The following is a 19,953-nucleotide window of genomic DNA, read 5'->3' on the forward strand; positions in this document are numbered from 1 at the left end:
ATTTGAGCACGGGGCCCAAACTCCTGAAGTTTTCCGTCTTTTTTTTTATCCACTTTTTTTTACCACTTTTTTTTTACCAGGAAAAGGGTAAATGAAAAAAAGATCTTTATTGGTACAAACTTAAATACAACAGAAATGCCATCCTTCCGGCGAAAATAACACAAGACAATATACTCGTACAAGGCGAGCAATTTTTTTTTATGAACAAGGTGTAGGAAAGAAAAAAAAAGAATAATAATTCTGATGTAATCTAAGAGGTGTGAAGCAATATACAGTGGAGTGAGGGAAAGGTCAGTGTTTTCTGGGGTAGTGCATTAAAGAAAGGAGGCGCGCGTCCATGCGCCTACTCCACTGTGGGTTACAATGTAGAAAGTAGCGCGGGGAGTCTCAGATGTCAGCAGGGGGGGCGGGAGTGCTGTCGGCGTGTGGCACCATCCAACTGAGCGGGGGTGAAGTAAAGATCGCATGTAGGTAATTGGCGAAGAAGGCGCGGTAGCGCGGTCGCTGTTCGACTTCACTGTGGGCGGTTTGTAAGTACTGCCAGAAATCAAGGCGTGATTTGTCGCCATCGTTATACATGTAGGTGATCGTCCATCCCTTGATCCATACAATCGCATGATTTTTGGAGGCGGGGAAATAATTATTCTCAGGATGGATAAAAGTCCGTGGGTCAATCGAGTCCGGCGGAACGCGGAGGTAACAGGCAACGAACTGTCGGGCAAGTTTCCAGACGTCACTGGTGGCAGCACAAGTCAGTTGGTGGACATCGTCATCCACTAGGTGGCAAATGGAACAAAGTGGAGAGTCCTTTAGTCCGATGGCGTGAAGGCGATGATTTGTGGCGAATTTTTCATTTGCGACTTGGTACCATGTTGCCCGGACGTTGGAGGGAAGAAAAGGCTGGTGGATGTGACGCCAAACCGTTGGCCACCGCGTGGACGGATGTCTCAGTTCGATATTGTTGCTGGATATGGAACGAAGGAGTGGGGTGTAAAAATCTTTGGGTCGGGGAGAGCGCGTGGTCGGTAAGTGTGTGTGAGCATAACTGAAGTCGACGATGAAATCAGAAATGTGCGTCAGATGGTGCTTGATGTGTCCGACTGGTACTGGTGGTGTTATGGTCGCGGGCACAAGAATTTCCAGCAAGCTGCGCGTAAGGGAGGTGCCCCCGTGCCACTGCTTGTGCATGGTGGACATGTACAAGGACGCCGCGCGAAGTCGCACATTGAGAAGACCGAGGCCCCCCGCTCGCGGGGGAAGGGTGAGTGTGTCGTAGCGGACCTTAAAGATCGTACCGGCCGTAAGGAAGTATCCGAGGGCAGCCTGGAGGCTGCGTCCAATAGTTGATGGCAGCGGGAGGACCTGTGCGATGTGGACCATTCTGGCCGCCACATGTTGATTGAGGTATTGGACACGTTGTAAAGAATCGAGTCGTCGGAGAAGATTTTGTCGCACCGTCGTGCGGATAGTTTGGAGTGTACGCCGAAAATTGATGGCAGCGGAGCGGCGCACGGTGGAGGTGAAAATGATACCAAGATATCGTAGTTGTTGTACACACGGGAGAGGTGCTAAGTCGTCGTGTGAGAGGCCGCGTCCAATGGGCATCGCCGCGGATTTAGCCACATTAATGTTACTGCCCGCTGTAGTGCCGTACGTTGATATCAAATCAAGTACCGTGCGTGTTTCACTCCGTGAGCGGATCAAGAGGAGGAGGTCGTCCGCATACGCACGACAGCGAAAACTGTGCTGTCGCAAAGTGAGACCAGAAAGGTGGCTCGTCAGACTCCCGATGAGTGGCTCCAGGCTTATGGCATACAGTAGGGTCGAAAGTGGGCAGCCTTGCCGTACGGAACGCCGGATCGCCACTGGTCCCGCCACACAGCCATTAACCTGAATCAGCGATTCGGCGGTGCCGTACAGGCGCCGGATCACGTCGATAAAGGCTGGTGGAAAACCCATGCAGTTCATCACTGAGAACAGAAAAAGATGCCGCACTTTGTCGAATGCGCTGTCAAAATCAATGGCAACCACTGCGGCGCGGAGTCTGCACGCCGCTGCCAGTGCAATTAAATCGCGACATTCTCCTGTGGCCGTTTGTATATTAACTGAGCCGCCCGGAGTTGTCTGTTCTGGGAATAGAATGCTAGGCAGGATCTTGCGGCATCGCGTTGCCACTAGGTGTGTAAAAATTTTATAGTCTACGTTAAGCAGAGTCAGGGGACGGTAATGTGCTGTCGTCACACCTGGTGTCGGTTTGTGGATGGGTATAATAATTCCCGTGACGAAGGACGGCGGTACGGCGTTCCCCATCGTCAGCAGTTCATGAAACATCGTTGTCCACCGTGACGCCATTAGTGTGAAGAAAGCGCGATAAAATTCTATCGGCAATCCGTCGACACCAGGTGACTTATTCAGAGCACCTTTTTTGATTGCATCGTGGATTTCGTCACGCGTAATGGGCTCCATCAGCTCGTCCGCTTCGTCGCTGGTGAGGGTGCGAGTTACGTGTGGTAACACAGACTCCTCAGCGTGGTTGTTGGTAGTCTCCTCCTGGTACATTGTGCGATAGTGGTCGACAAAGGCACTGACGATTTCGGCCTGGCAAGTGACGTGCTGGCCGCGACAGGTGGTGATCTCGGTGATGAGTCGTTGTCGTCGATGTTTCCTATCGGAGGCTATATGATGCATGGTCGGATGTTCTTGTTCCGCCGAATCTTGACGTCGGGTTGTAACCTCCCCCTCACTTACCGACCTTAATGACAGTGAAAGATGAAACCGCGTGTACCTAATGGGAGTTTTGGAAAAGCAATCGTCACCGAAGTTAAGCTGTCGGTAAAGAGGGAGGAAAGGGTTACATCTAAATGAAAGGAAATGTGCTAATGAAACTGGTGGAAATTAATTTTGAAAAGGGGTAAAGTTAATAAAGAAAGTAAATGTGCAGCCGTTACGTTAACAATTAACTAGCGGTAATTAGGTATTTGAGATTTGGGGGAAATCACGGTCGCCAGTCCTAAGGACAATTACTATAGTAACTGAAAAAGAAAGGTTATTACACATATAATTAGCACTAGAAGCGTGGCAACTGAAGGTTGACACGTGTAGTGTGAAAACTGAAAGTTTGTCAGAAGTAATAAATTTCGCTACACCCTGACTTAATTTAGCAAAAGAATTAATAAAACCGGAAAATCGAAAGTTAATTTAGTGACTGAAGTTAATAGTGAGCTTTCTTTCTGAAGCACGTCGAAATTCAGTAAAATACGGTTAGTCTTGGACTACCTCAACAATCATTTCTAAAGCTACTTGAATCTACGCAATTTAGAAATAAGAGATTTAACTTTGAACTTGAATTAAATGATTCTGAACAATTAGCAATAGTAAAATTTAGTACGTACCAAGCTGAGCTGCAGTCACAGGTACGCTAAAATATGCTAACAAAACTCGCACTCTTAATTTGTGCTTATGTAATCTGAATATTGTAGCCAGCTGACTTTGAACTTAAAGCAGTGAAATCGAATGGTATAATTTTAATGCTGGCGTTTGAATTTCAACGACACTCGGGTTCATTCCGGAAAAGGAAGGGACCCTGCTTGGTAATGCTATTGGGACAATGAGCAACAAAAGTTCATGCTAAGTTGCCGTAATTATATTGACGAAAATGGTACAGTTTGAAAAGCTGAGGTCTGCCATACAGTTCTAAAACTTTACTTGCTTCCAGTCTTCCTTGATGGTTGATTGAAGGTTTGAAGCCGTCGATCGAGGAGGTGGCGACAGTCACTCATTGTCGGCCGTCGCTGTTGCAGAAGCTGGATGTTGGCGCGCCTTCTTCTCGACACGGTCACCAGACGAAACGGGCTCTTGATGTGCGCTAGTTAATGTTTCCCGCCCGCGACACCATGTCAGAAACTATCATCGCAAGTCGAGCGCAATTACATGCTGCCAAACCCCGAAAGCGCGGCAACTCGCGGGAGCGTCACACAACACACCTGCTCCACTCGCTACTCCCGCCAGACTCCTTCTGCTCAGCCCGCGCTCCACGCGGCAGAGTTAACACTACCAAAGATCCTACACACTTTGATTCTTCACACGACCTATCGACGTAATCGTTCGATAGCAGTCTTCCCTAGGCAAGACCCAGCGTAAAAATACAAATAATATTTACGAAACAAACCAATTATACATCGACATAAATGCATAAATATACAAATAGTAAAACAATTACAATATACAAAGAGACAGAAATGTCATATCTTGAGGTAACAAAGCAAGGAAAAAAATAGTACAATAGATGGAAATAGGAGGATATGCATTTCCGGCGTTACACGTGCCCCACATTGTCTGAGGATGTTCGTGCAACGTAAACAGACTCAGAAAATGTCCCAAAAAAAGAAACAGCGGAAATGCATATGCTCAAAAGATAACAAAATTTAGCATTCGTCTAATTAATCGTAAACCAATTTTGAGACGATAATAATTGAGTGGAGACACTCCTAATCTTATTCCACTCTGTCATCTTGCACAAAATAAAACAGGTTGACAACATACCAAAATTCATAGAAATCATAGAAAATGGTTTAGCTATTCCAAAATCATTAAAATTCGTAACACTATAAGAAATGGAATACTATTTGCAAAATTAATCAGAGTACATGGTCAAAAAAAACAGGTATATCAAAATACGCAAACTAATAATTAATTACATAGAATACACATTTTTATGTAACCTTTTCATAATTAATATTCTCGTCATGTCCAATTAACGCTAAACAAGAAAATAATATACAGCAGATCGAAGAAAACATAAATATTGACAGCAGAATTCTTTCACATCAGCTGCCCGGGTAAGAAAAGCAACTCCACATTCCGTACCCGCAAGTACAAAGAAATCCGACAGCGGCACAAGAGCAGACAGCGGCACAGAGCCGACAGCGGCTTCGCCTCGCAAGTATTGTTGCGCCCGCCTGTGCGGCACGCTTGATCTCACCCGCCTGCGTGACGGCATTTCCAGAACGTCCGTTTCACTGAATTCTTTAGGAAAAACTCACTCCCGAGTAATCTCAAGGAGTCCCTTAATACTATCACAGTGGATAACTCAACACTGTCCATCATCACACGCATGTACTAGCCTGAAACTTAAAACAGCGTCTAAGTACATCGGCAATGGCTAATAAAAACACACCTTCATGAAATATTACAGAAAGTTACAAAATCATATTTACATTGCTCAATCTACTGTGACTCAGCTGAAAACTTAAACTAGCAGCTTGGATTTTTCAGATGATTACTAATCAGTTACTCTTAAATCATCTAGTCAAAATTAATTACTTATTAATTACAACTTCATTAATGACCTCTAGGTCAGGCAAAAGCATCGTAACATGGCACATCCTTAAATCTTACACTCTATATTTACACACTGTACAAATTACCCATTGTGTGGTATTAATCGATCCTAGGTTGGTACAACTTCAAGTCTACAATATTCCGTATACCTAATCGTTTTCCAGAGCTTGGATACTCTAAGCAATAAGCATTTGTGTGAGGTATACCAATGACTTTATATGGTCCATTATAAACAAACTTAAATTTAGAGATTTCATTGTCTATCTCGCTCGATTTCTCATGAGCTTTTACAAGTACTAAGTCTCCGATTGCAAACTTAGCAAAACGCGCTTTAGCGTCATGACGACGTATGCGAGCATCGGCTTTTAGCTTCATTACTTCTCGCAAACGATCTTTTTTCACACCAATACTAATGTCAATCCGTGGAGGGAATTTGATTATCTCTTCCAATTCACTTTCTACACTTTTGTCAATGCCGAAATTCCTCACGTTACGGCAGTTCAAATTCATTCTTACGTCAATGTCATCCGGCCAGTTAACAATGTGTACAGGCTGGTATTGCCTATGCACACCGTCTCCTGCCTTGTCAAAACCAACTACTATTGTTTTATCTAGTGACATACATGTCAAAGTTTTGCTTTCGCAGTTAATCACTGCACGGTACTTTAATAGCCAATCTAACCCGATAATTACTTCCGTAGTTAAGTCTGTCACGACGAGAAACTCTTGTTCAAATCGTGCCCCACACATCTCGAAGTTGACAAAAATCTGTTTTGTGACCGGTTTACTGGCCTTCCCAGTAGCACCGATAATTTTCACTCCTGTTACTGGTATAACTACGATGCCAGGTCTGTCCTTCAGTAACTCAAATATTTTCCCAGATACAGCACTCAATTCTGCACCGGTGTCAATCAACACGTTTAGTTGTAGGTCATGTATATTAACCGACACTACTATCTGTCTACACTTGTCCTCGACTGTTTCTTTATTTTCCCACAGTAAATCCTCGTCTATATCCAGGTCATTCCAGAAAAAAACATCCGGCTTTGATCCTAAATCCGGCTTATCTGGCGGCTTTTTCTGCCTCTGTTCAAATACAGTTTTAATTTCAACACGTTTGTCCTGAGGCTTAGTCTGTAGCTTCGCCTCCAATACCGAAACCTTTTCCTGTAACTCGTCAACTAGTGAGTGTTGCTTTGCTATCAATTCATTAATCGTCACCTTCGTTGATTTCACTTTGGTCAGATTGATCTCATCTGCCAATCTACCTGGAGGAATGTGCCCAGTAGTATCTGCAGTTACTTCCTCTGGATCTGCGCAACCCACACTGCTACCGTCTGACCGTATAACGCCAGCTCTAACCTCATACACGCTGTAATCTACGTGGTTTTCTACCAATCGTGTCCGGCTATCACTGAAATTTTCGCAATCTTTCTCCTTAATACTCTCGCAATGTTTAAACTGGAGGTTTGCGTCGGATGGGTCGGTTACTTCTACCACTGAAACTTTCGGTAAGGTCTGCCGGTTAGGGCCAGAACTTTCCGTTACTACTTCAACATCTAACTCCTGCGGGACGAAACACGACGAATCTTGCTCGTGCTCCCCATGAACATCAACTATTTCTAGTAAAGTCTGCCGGTTAGGGCCAGAACTTTCTATCATTTCACAAACACTATCTTCCTGCGGGACGAGACGCGGAAAATCCTGCACGCGCTCCCCATAAACGCTTCTCCCATACAGACCCCTATAATCTCTTAGTTCGTCGTATAAGCGACCGAACTGCCTTAACCAGACCTCATCCCTCTCTGCATCCCCTCGCTCGATGACGGACGTTTTATCCGACATCTGATCTTCTCTCAACACTTGTGAATCATTATTAAACTCAATCTCCAGTTCCGCTGTGGGTATTACAGCTGCCACTTTATGATCGATTTCCGGAACACTACTTAAATTGTTCTCACTGACAGCGAATGTATTTTCTACTGCCGTGTATACAGCTGATCTACTACTTGTGGGCGCACTCTTTTCTCTTAACACTGGCACACTCTCCCGCCGTTGATTATTCCATACGGAATTTTCATAACGGCGACACCTGGGTTTTCTCTTGTTATTGGGCCGCCAAAATTTCTCCACGCCCGCTCGGCCCCTCACCGGCGCGGCTAATGGTTTCCCTGTCTCGTCCCAGCAGATACGCTCCCCGGATGCTGCTGAGGCGGCTGATCACACCCTCTGGCGTTATTACTATTCTGTGAAGCCCGTATCACGTTAGTATGATACTGGTTTCTGTCATTCCTGTTATTATTTGCATTGTACCGATTGTTATTACGGTCCCAACCACTATTGTTATTGCTGCCAAGATTGCGGTATGCATTATTCCCATGGTTATCATTGTTGTGGTTGCTGTGGTACCCGTTGTTGTTACCACAGCCTCTACCACTGTCACGATTATTGCGCCAATTGTCCTCGTCCTCAACTCTGTCCAGGAAATCATTGATTGTCCTGTGATTGCTTCCTACGTAGCGTTTTGTGTCATCCGGAAGCTTCCTGTAGAGTTCCCAGACTATTTCGGATTCCGTGCGGCGATCACGCAAATATTCCAACTTGCGGATCCAGCCCTCACAAAACTCCTTCATCGAGCCGTGCGAATTCGCATCGAAAGGCCTCGATACGACAAATTCGCGCCAGACACTTTGTTGTTTTTGCTCTGACCAGTATTCAGCCAGAAACAAATTTTTAAACTCGTCAAAAGTCAGGTTCGTAATGTTGAGGTTTAAGCCCCAACGCTTGGCATCACCAGCCAGCACATCAATAACCGCATTAATTTTTCTCTCATTAGTCCATGATCTGGGTAAAACTCTTTCACAATTTTTAATGAAATCCGTCGCGTGTATACCGCCTTTTTTCAAGGGGTCGAACCGCTCCTCTTTCGTCAACAATTCCGAACTATGTGCACAGATTGGCACATAGCTCTGTTTTTCGTCAAGTTTCTTTTCTAATTCCGACACTCTCGTAATTACTTGGCAAGTGGTTGTCGCAAGCGTTTCCACTCCCCCCTTTTTCTCTTCGCAGGTATTAGCCTGCTCCCTCACTTTAGTGTCTACTTCGGACACTAAAGCCTTTAAAGTTTCCACCTTCTGTTGATCCTCTTTTTTCACTAATTGAATTTGTTCCGTCACCTTATTCTCGATGATCGGAGCAACTGCTTCTCCTACACTTTTCTCGATTCTGCTAATTTCGGAATCAAAACGAGTATTTATGCTCGCAATTTCCGCCTGAACGCCTATCATTTCCTGTTTAAGATTACCGATTTCGGTATTAATTACAACAATATCTTCTTTGATTTTATCAACTTTTGTATTAACAACTCCAACATTGTTGTTAACAACGTTAATAGCTTTGTTCTGATTGTCTAGCTTGGCCGACTGACTCTTGATTTCGTTAATCAAAACATTCAATAAATCAGTTAAATTCCCGGAAACTACCGGTTCCACTTCCGTAGCGGCTTCCTCTTTAATTGTCCCCCCGTATTCGTCAAAAAGGGATTCAGGTTTGATTTTCACTTCCGATTCCGAAACATTTTCTAAAGTTTGGAATTCCATTTCTGCTCTTTGTTGCGTTTCGGTGGTCGCGTCTTTCATGCTAGCCGCCTGCCCCTGAACAATGGGTACCGCGGTGCGCGTTTCCCACTGTTCGACCGATTGTTCCGTATCCAAGTCTACCAAATTTTGGCAATTGTTGCCTTCACTCATTTTAATAATTTTCAATATAAATGCCAAATCTCAAATATAATTAGGATTACTCCCACTACTTATTCTCGCTGACGTAACGGCCTGTACGTAACCAATACTTTGTTACGAGATTTGCACAATGCAAAATTCGTGTCCAGCACAACCTCAAATCTGAAGATTGTCCTGTCACCAGGTCGCCACGTGTAACCTCCCCCTCACTTACCGACCTTAATGACAGTGAAAGATGAAACCGCGTGTACCTAATGGGAGTTTTGGAAAAGCAATCGTCACCGAAGTTAAGCTGTCGGTAAAGAGGGAGGAAAGGGTTACATCTAAATGAAAGGAAATGTGCTAATGAAACTGGTGGAAATTAATTTTGAAAAGGGGTAAAGTTAATAAAGAAAGTAAATGTGCAGCCGTTACGTTAACAATTAACTAGCGGTAATTAGGTATTTGAGATTTGGGGGAAATCACGGTCGCCAGTCCTAAGGACAATTACTATAGTAACTGAAAAAGAAAGGTTATTACACATATAATTAGCACTAGAAGCGTGGCAACTGAAGGTTGACACGTGTAGTGTGAAAACTGAAAGTTTGTCAGAAGTAATAAATTTCGCTACACCCTGACTTAATTTAGCAAAAGAATTAATAAAACCGGAAAATCGAAAGTTAATTTAGTGACTGAAGTTAATAGTGAGCTTTCTTTCTGAAGCACGTCGAAATTCAGTAAAATACGGTTAGTCTTGGACTACCTCAACAATCATTTCTAAAGCTACTTGAATCTACGCAATTTAGAAATAAGAGATTTAACTTTGAACTTGAATTAAATGATTCTGAACAATTAGCAATAGTAAAATTTAGTACGTACCAAGCTGAGCTGCAGTCACAGGTACGCTAAAATATGCTAACAAAACTCGCACTCTTAATTTGTGCTTATGTAATCTGAATATTGTAGCCAGCTGACTTTGAACTTAAAGCAGTGAAATCGAATGGTATAATTTTAATGCTGGCGTTTGAATTTCAACGACACTCGGGTTCATTCCGGAAAAGGAAGGGACCCTGCTTGGTAATGCTATTGGGACAATGAGCAACAAAAGTTCATGCTAAGTTGCCGTAATTATATTGACGAAAATGGTACAGTTTGAAAAGCTGAGGTCTGCCATACAGTTCTAAAACTTTACTTGCTCAGTCTTCCTTGATGGTTGATTGAAGGTTTGAAGCCGTCGATCGAGGAGGTGGCGACAGTCACTCATTGTCGGCCGTCGCTGTTGCAGAAGCTGGATGTTGGCGCGCCTTCTTCTCGACACGGTCACCAGACGAAACGGGCTCTTGATGTGCGCTAGTTAATGTTTCCCGCCCGCGACACCATGTCAGAAACTATCATCGCAAGTCGAGCGCAATTACATGCTGCCAAACCCCGAAAGCGCGGCAACTCGCGGGAGCGTCACACAACACACCTGCTCCACTCGCTACTCCCGCCAGACTCCTTCTGCTCAGCCCGCGCTCCACGCGGCAGAGTTAACACTACCAAAGATCCTACACACTTTGATTCTTCACACGACCTATCGACGTAATCGTTCGATAGCAGTCTTCCCTAGGCAAGACCCAGCGTAAAAATACAAATAATATTTACGAAACAAACCAATTATACATCGACATAAATGCATAAATATACAAATAGTAAAACAATTACAATATACAAAGAGACAGAAATGTCATATCTTGAGGTAACAAAGCAAGGAAAAAAATAGTACAATAGATGGAAATAGGAGGATATGCATTTCCGGCGTTACAGGGTTCGCACCATAGCCCCCTGCAGTCTACGGCGTGTCAAAGTTACAATTTGCGCCTTAATCCTGCTGCGTTCCCTCTGGGTGTCGGGGGTGGGCGGTCGGGCGTCCAGGTCGCGGAGAACGGCGTAGAAATAGTCGGTAGTGTGCCGGCGCCACGTAGCAACTTCCTTTCCATACCGAATCAAAGTACGTCGAATGGCAGGTTTGGCACATTCCAGCCACCAGGTCAAGGTCGTGCAGTATTTAGGTAAGCGACGTTCACAGGTGGCCCATGTCTCGGTAACACGTTGAAGACATTCGGGATCATGAAGATGGGAGGTGTTTAGCTTCCACGGTGCACGACTACGCCAGACCACTTGCCTGGGGAAGACAGTGTTGCAGATGTAGGCACAGTGGTCCGAAAAGGCCAGGGGCCAAAGTTCTGCACCTTGGACTGCAGCTGTGAGTTCCCGAGAGACGTAAATTCTATCAAGGCGGCTCGCGGAGTGACTCGTCTGGTAAGTATGTCCAGGCGCGTCGCCGTGCCGAACTTCCCAAGTGTCGCGGAGCAACAGATCTCGGACGACAAGACGCAGTTCTTGACAGGTGTTGTAGTGGGGCACTTGATCTTTAGGGTGCAAGACACAATTAAAATCACCCCCAAGCAAGTAATGGTCGCAGCGTCCAAGAAACAAGGGAGCGATTTCTTCTGAATAGAAGAGTGCCCTGTCGCGTCTGCGGGTGGAGCCTGACGGAGCGTAAATGTTGACGATACGCGTCCCCATGACGGTGACGGCCATGCCTCTGGCAGATGGAAGATATGTGATATCGGCCACTGGAATGCCTTCTCTGGCGTAGATGGCTACGCCGCGTCCCAGGTGGTCACCAGGAGAAGGATAAGTGTTATATCCCGCGACGTCTGGAAGTGTGGCCAGGTGAACTTCCTGTAGTAGTGCGATATCGACGTCCGACGCCCATATCATCTCTCGCAGCAGTTGAAGTTTCACGGGTGAGCTAATGGAGTTAGTATTGATCGTCGCTATTCGGTAGGTTTGGAGCCGTACCCCACCGTGGAGGGGAACTCCACCGGCGGAGGAAGAAGAGTGACGAGGCAACGGTGAGTCGTGCCGTACGCCACCTGACGGCATTATCAGCGGCGTAACGATGCTTCCGTTTGGGGTAACTCTGTCCCCAGCGTGTGGTTCGGGTCCTCATCGATGTCCTCACTCCACACCATTGAAGGCGTTGTCTTTGTGATGGTCGGGCGTTCCACTTCGGTCGTAGGGGCGGAGGACGTCTCGGCGGCAGTCGCATCTGTGGAGTCCATTGGTTCAGGAGCACCTGAGCGAGCCAGTAGAGTAGGCATCGACGTATCCACAGTCGGCGTCATGTTGTCGTCATTCGTATCGTCGGGTAGGTTCTCCGAGGCCTCGTCGGGTCGGACGGCCTCCGGAGCATCAGGGGGAGGTGATCCGTCTTGTTCCGAGACCGTACGGCGCCTCCTCTTGCGCCTCTTAGGTGAACGTTGTTTGCGGGTTCGTCCCTCCGTGTCGGAAGACGGAAGGGAGTCGCGTCGCTCTGAGAGGAAGGCCGTCGCGGGAACGTCAAATGAAGGGGCGTCCATATGTTCAGGCGGGTGGGTGTCGGAAGTCGTCGCTGTTGGTAGTGGCGCCGGAGTAGCGTCAGGCTTTGAGCGCGACGCGTCGGCCCCAGCGGTATCCGTAGCAGCTGGAAGGGTCACCGGTGCATGGTCCGATGGGCGGCAGCCGGTGGGAGGAGAAGAAAGCGCCGATGCGTAGGTGATCGGTAAAACCGTCGTCGGAGCCGGAGCTGCCACGGTAGCGGCTGGCAATTGGGTGATTCGTCGCTGAAGACACTCAGATCTGAGGTGGCCTTCTTTGCCGCACCCGGAACAGGTCTTGGGTTGGCCGTCGTATATGACAACCGCACGGCACCCGCTAATTTGCAGGTAAGATGGCACGTGGCGATGGAGGTCGATGGTGATCTGCCGTACACCGTTAAGAACAGGGTACGTTTGGAATTGCGCCCAGCGTTCGGCAGTGTGGCCATGTACAGTGCCATAGGGGCGGAAAGCCGCGATAACGTCTTCCGCTGGAAGCTCGAACGGGAGTTCGAAAACTCGTATGGTGCGCATTCCTAAGCCGGCATTTTCGACAGTGACCGCTCCGACAGTGCCGTCGGCGTGGCAAAATCGCAATCCATGGTTGGTGTCACGAAGTATTCTTTCACATACCGCGTCATTGACGACTTTGACGTACACAGTACTGCTTAATATGGACAAATGGATGCCCAAGATGTCAGAAGCTGGGATCTTAGCAACGTCGCGTAGGAAGCGTTCCACTTCCAAGGCCTTGGGTCGTGCGTAGTCGTTGCAGAAGTTGAATCGTAGAGTTGATTTTCGAAAACGGTTGGCCATGATTCTAGTGCACGTAAGCGACACGTAAGTGACGGCTGCTGAAATGTAAACAACAGCGAGCGCGCGCGCTCCGCAGGCGGAAACAACAACACGTCCGCACTGCACGGCGGCGAAAGCCGGACTAACCAACTGAGCTACCGAAGCACCACTCACGCCCGGTACTCACAGTTTTACTTCTGCCAGTATCTCGTCTCCTACCTTCCAAACTTTACAGAAGCTCTCCTGCGAACCTTGCAGAACTAGCACTCCTGGAAGAAAGGATATTGCGGAGACATGGCTTAGTCACAGCCTGGGGGATGTTTCCAGAATGAGATTTTCACTCTGCAGCGGAGTGTGCGCTGATATGAAACTTCCTGGCAGATTAAAACTGTGTGCCCGACCGAGACTCGAAATCGGGACCTTTGCCTTTCACGGGCAAGTCCTCTACCAAATGAGCTACCGAAGCACCACTCACGCCCGGTACTCCGCTGCAGAGTGAAAATCTCATTCTGGAAACATCCCCCAGGCTAAGGCTAAGCCATGTGTCCGCTATATCCTTTCTTTCAGGAGTGCTAGTTCTGCTAGGTTCGCAGGAGAGCTTCTGTAAAGTTTGGAAGGTAGGAGACGAGATACTGGCAGAAGTAAAGCTGTGAGTACCGGGCGTGAATGGTGCTTCGGTAGCTCATTTGGTAGAGCACTTGCCCGCGAAAGGCAAGGGTCTCGAGTTCGAGTCTCGGTCGGGCACACAGTTTTAATCTGCCAGGAAGTTTCATATCAGCGCACACTCCGCTGCAGAGTGAAAATCTCATTCTGACTTAGACAATATCTCAAAGTGGAAGTGACTCTAAACAATTAAATATGTCAGGCCAATCACGTGAGAACTGAACGATCACATAGACAATTTTGAGGGGAAAGCAAAGCAAAGACTACTTTTTATTTGCAGAACACTTAGGCAGATGTAACAGGTATACTAAAGAGACAGCCTACACAACTCCTGTTTGTCCTCTGCAAGACTATTGCTGTGCTGCATGGGATTCTTCCCAGATAGGATTGACAGAGAACATCTAAAAAGTTGAAAGGGCAGGTTGTTTTGTATTATCCCAATACAGGGCAGAGAGGGTAACTGATATGAAAGGCGAGTTGGAATGTCCATCACGAAAACAATGGAGTTTTTCGCTGCGGCAGAATCTTTTCATGAAATTTCGATCAACAACTTGATCCTCTGAATGTGAAATGTTTTTTTGACGCCTACCTAATAGGAGGAAATGATTATCATAATAAAATAAGAGAAACCACAGCTCCCAAGGAAAGATTTAAGTGTTCACTTTTCCCGTACGCTGTTCGGTTTGGAACGGTAGAGTCATGGCATGAAAGTGGCAGATAATTAAGTGTGAACTGCAGATTGGTCATGTAGATGTCGATGTATACTGCAACATCAACGAATTTCAAGATACGAAATAAAATAGCGTGACACGCCGATAATTCATTTTTGGATTACACTGTAGCAGATCAGTTACTATTAAATTGAACGTTTTTAATCAGGAACGCAAAATAATTTTAGCTTACTACCCTAGTGGACGTATTTTAGATAAATGACGAAACTGTAAAGCTATTGGCCTGCTCATGAGAATATCTGATATTTCCAAACGTACAAGCGGCACTGGCTTAAGAATAGCAGCATCGTAAACATTCTTTTCAAATAAAGGGAGCTTATCACAGTGGTTGCATCCTGTAAAGATCTAATGTGTGTTAACGTCTCTCATATTTTGCTACTTGATATACAGTTCTTGCATAATGTGTAAGCAACCACGTAAAATTCGTCTGCCGCGCGGGATAGCCGTGCGGTCTAGGCGTCTTGCATTGTTCACGCGGCTTGACCTGTCGGAGGTTCGAATCCTCCCTCGGGCATGAGTGTGTATGTTGTCTTTAGCCTAAGTTAGTTTAAGTTAGATTAAGTGTTGTGTAAGCTTAGGGACCTATGGCCTCAACAGCTTGGTCCCATAGGACTTGCCACAAATTTCCAAAGTTCCAAGATTCTGCTAACTACTTGTTTTTAACTACTTGTGTAGGTATTCTCATCTGCTCCGTCGGGTAGATAGCTTCATTTATCAACTTGTTCCTTCGATTTCTAGAAACTAGTTATTTCTCCACATTAAAATTCAAATTATAATTAAAAGAGATTTCCTCGTTGAGAAAGTGCTGCATTAGCCATATGCCTGAGAAGCCTAATCAATGGATTGTATTGAATGGAACCGACCAGTAAACAAGGCGAACTGCAGAAATCTGGGCATGATTAATTCACTTCAGACAAAAATATGGGGATATTTATACGTTAATGGCATACGTGTGCCTTGTTTTAGGATAGTCTTGAAATTTTAAATAAATATCGCTCAGACGAGAGCTCTGTACGGCGGTATTTATCCTTAGAGGTCGAAAATCGTCATTATCACGACTATGTATAGGCTATGTCTGCGGCACCACCTGTTTGTGATTAGTGAAGCTCTGCGTGTTCGTTTGCGTATTTTAGCTTTTGTACTAGTTATTTGATGTGGTATTCGTAAGCCAGCTCAATATTATATAAACTGGTAAGAGGAAATCCTACATTTCGACACTCGGACTTGATAGAATGCAGCACCGATGGTTGTTAGTATGTAGCTAAATCTCAATTCGAGATCGGATAATTCGTTTGTTTTGCTGTGACACATTTTTCTCGATGCAGTATACGAGCAATGGTGTAACTGAAAACATTCAACGCTTCAGTATCACGACAATGAAGTAATTTTGCCACATTGTTCCCGAATATGTTTCACACGGCGCGCTGTCGTACGTACATGTAAGAGGAGCGGAGACATAATCGAAGCAGAATTCGCTTACGTAAATCTGTAAAACATGCTTTGGCCAAACGTAAAGAATAGCTAGACGTAACAGTGATATTCCACTGCTAGCAAAGCGGAACGAATCTGGTTCTTCTAAGCGCCCCAAATAGATTGCGACGTCTGAAGTCTGTCAGTCCACAGCGATAAGACGTGCAAAGTCACAATGCTATACGGTCTCAATGTAAACACAAGTGTTCGTCCGTTTCGTTTCTATAAGAAACCGCACGTATCCCTGCAGTAAAATTTTAAGGGAGCGTTTGCTACAGTCTGAACACTAAGAAACACAACGGACACTTCCAGGTGTAGAGTCGATCGCCTGCCAGACATGTTTCGCTGTATACATTGTAAAACAGTTAATGAATAGCAAGCAGTGTTGTATGTCTCAATGCCACGTTCAAATCAGCCAGCAAACCTATCTGCCAAACCTATCTAAACCTGATATAGCCAACGAAAAAAAAAATTGTTTTCCAGCTAAAAGAAAATTGTTTTTCAGGTAATAAGTGATTTTTTTTATACCAACGGCGTACAAAGAATGATTTTTTCAGTCTTTTTTGCTAAGTTATTTTTCAGTTTTTTTTCTGCTGAAACCTTGTCTTTTTGCTAAGTTTTTTTCAATATTTTTTGCTAGATTCTTGTCTTTTTTAAAAGTGATTTTCAGTTTTCTTTACTTTTTTCAGTCTTTTTTGCTAAGTTATTGTGTTTTTTGCTAAGCTATTTTTCAGTGTTCTTCTGCTGGAACTTCGTCTTTTTTGTAAGTTATTTTTCAATCTTTTTTGCTAGAACCTTGTCGTTTTTGTTAAGTGATTTTTCAGTGTTTTTTACTAGAACTTCGTACATCAGCCACAGATGTCCACTAATCTGTTTCTTTGAATACTAAAGCGATCAGATGAAGCTTCCTGCCTTAGGCAAAGTAAATGGGTAATGACATTTATTACTCCACGTACACTGGTCAAAAATTATTAACACAAGGTATCTAAGCTTACAGCATTTATTTCTCAATTTCTTCTTTACATTAATTATCTCTTTATCTATGGGAGGGGAAAAGCAGTTCCGGCATTCGCCTTACAACCAAGGGAAACCTCCCTAAAACCCTGGTCGGAACTGAGGGACCACGACGAGCTGCCGTGCAGAGGCGTCGTCCTCAGGATCGGCGGTGCGAGGCAGACGCGTAGAGTGGGTGGGGTGGGTAGAGTCGGTGCTGCGTAGTGTGGCCGACGAGTAGCGTAGAGTCGCAGGCTCGTAGCGTAACATGGCGCGGCGTAGTCTCGTGAACGTGTAGCGCAGACTCGTGGAAGCGAAGCGTAGACTCGTGGGTGCGAAGTGTAGAATCGTGGGTGTGAAGCGTAGACTCGTGGGTGCGAAGCGTAGACTCGTGAGCGTGAAGTGTAGACTCGTGGATGCGAAGTGCAGTCTCGTAGATGCGAAACGTACACTCGTAGATGCGAAGCGTAGACTCGTAGATGAAAAGCCTAGACTCGGAGTCGCTCAGTGTACAGCCCCAGCCGAGCTGAATGGCAGATGTAAAGAGTACGTAGCTTTTCCGGATATGTAATCCTACACACACAAAGTCACAGATATGTAGCACCAAACATGTAGGAGTCACAGACGAGCAGGCCCAGACGCGGAAGAGTGACATGCGTAGCCACAGCCGGTGTGTAGTCCTGCAGGCGTCTGAAGTCGCAGATGTGCAGAGCCACAGACGTGAAGAGTCGCAGAAGTGGAGTCGCAGACGAGTATTCGCCGACGCACCTGTGGGCAGACGTACTTACCCGTACTTACGTGATAAGTCCTCGCCGGGCAAAGCTGCCGTCGCCCCGTGTTGCTCTCTCCCGCTGCTGAAGTGGACTGAATTTCAGGTCCAGCGCGTCTCCTTATATAGCCACTAGGCTTTGTTGAGCTGCATATCCGAGGAAACCGTCCGCGTACAGTATTGTTGTCCAGGCTCTAACTAACATTATAGTTATCGGCAATACGGTTTGCATCTGTTCTTGCTGCAATTTTTGTTGAGAGAGACTTTCTCCTAAGGTTTCTGAGAACGTGGCTTTTAGCTGTTTGGACGTTTTAATGATTTGTAACTGCTAAGCAACTGCAGAAATACATTTTCGAATCTTGATTCTCACACGATTTTACGGCAGCTCACGACTAAAACGCAGCCCTTCATCGACGCCATCCTAAGATCCTAATCGTCTGAATCTTTTGCTTGAAGTCGAAAGCGACGTCAATAATATTTGTGAAATAAAATGTCTTATCGTTACTTAAAATGTCCGTCTCTGCTCCGTTTAGTTTATAATTTCAATCTGTACTACCGTGTACATATGCGAGACAATACCACTTTCCATTACAATCACACAGTGAACATATTCACGGTTTCCTATCAGATCGTTGGAAATACACGGGTTGCCCAGAAAGTATCGCAGTGCATTTTTTTTCAGCCGAAAACAACGCTACGAATGCGAAACGTGTTACGTATGTATTATTTGTAGTCTCCTGAGTGAGCGCTCCAAGTTTCTGTCACTTCCGACTGATATCTTAGCTGCAGGACGGTTTCGAAAGGACGTCTGTAGGTGATGTACGTTACAAGCAACGTGCCGTCATTGAATTTCTCACTGCAGAGAAAGAAACTGTGGGGAATATTTGCGAACGCTTGTGCAAAGTCTACGGAGCAGTTAATCGCTGGGCGCGGAGGGTGAGGTCATCAGAAGGCGGTTCGGCATAGCTGCACGATTTGCAGTGATCGAGGAGACCATCCACGGCTGTCACACCTGACATGTTGCAGCGAGCTGATGATGCCATTCGCGAGGACAGACGCATTACGACTCGGCAGTTGGCGCTGCATCTGTCAGTCAGCAAAGGAAGTGTAGATGCAATTATCCGCCCTCGTGAAAATTCAAAAGTCTGTGCGAGATGGGTCCCGCGGTGTCTAACGGTAGATCACAAATCGAACATAAAAAACATTTGTCTTGATTTGTTGCTTAGTTTTGAAGCTGAGGGGGAGGCCTTCTTGTCCCGATTGTGACAGGTGATGAATCCTGGATTCACCATTTTGAGCCCGAAACGAAACGTCAGTCGATGGAATGGCGCCATTCCCACTCCCCACAGAAGGAAAAATTCAAAGCAATTGCTTCCGCCGGAAAGGTCATGAGGACCGCGCTCTTGGACTGTGAGGGTGTGATTCTCATTGACGTTATGCCAAGAGGAGGTACCACTAATTCAAAAGCACACTTCAACACATTAACAAAACCGCGCTTCCGGAGACTTGGAAGCCACAGCAACCCAGGCGATGTTTTGCTACAACACGATAACTCTAGGGCCCACATAAGTCTGAGGACTGCTGAACACATCGCAAAACAGGACTGGACAACGTTACATCCACTCTACAGCCCTGACCTAGCCCCCGCTGACTTCCACTTGTTTGTGTCATTAAAGGATGCCATTTGTGGAAGATGTTTTGATGACGATCAGGAGGTGATTCACCCAGTGAAGCACTGGCTCCTCCAACAGGACAAGGGTTGGTAGGGACAGTGTATACACACCCTTTGTAAGTAGACTGTTTATGTTTTCTTATGGGCAACGTTACGTAGCGCTCTGTACGAAAATCACTGGCTGTGCTGTGTGCAGTCTGTGACTAGTTTGCATTGTTGTCTGCCATTGTAGTGTTGGGCAGCTGGATGTGAACAGCACGTAGCGTTGCGCAGTTGGAGGTGAGCCGCCAGCAGTGGTGGATGTGGGGAGAGAGATGGCGGAGTTTTGAAATTTGTAAGACTGGATGTCAATTAAGAATATTAAGGTAAATACACTCCTGGAAATTGAAATAAGAACACA

This window comes from Schistocerca cancellata, chromosome 2, assembly GCF_023864275.1.
Source record: "Schistocerca cancellata isolate TAMUIC-IGC-003103 chromosome 2, iqSchCanc2.1, whole genome shotgun sequence".
In the NCBI taxonomy this organism is placed as follows: domain Eukaryota; kingdom Metazoa; phylum Arthropoda; class Insecta; order Orthoptera; family Acrididae; genus Schistocerca; species Schistocerca cancellata.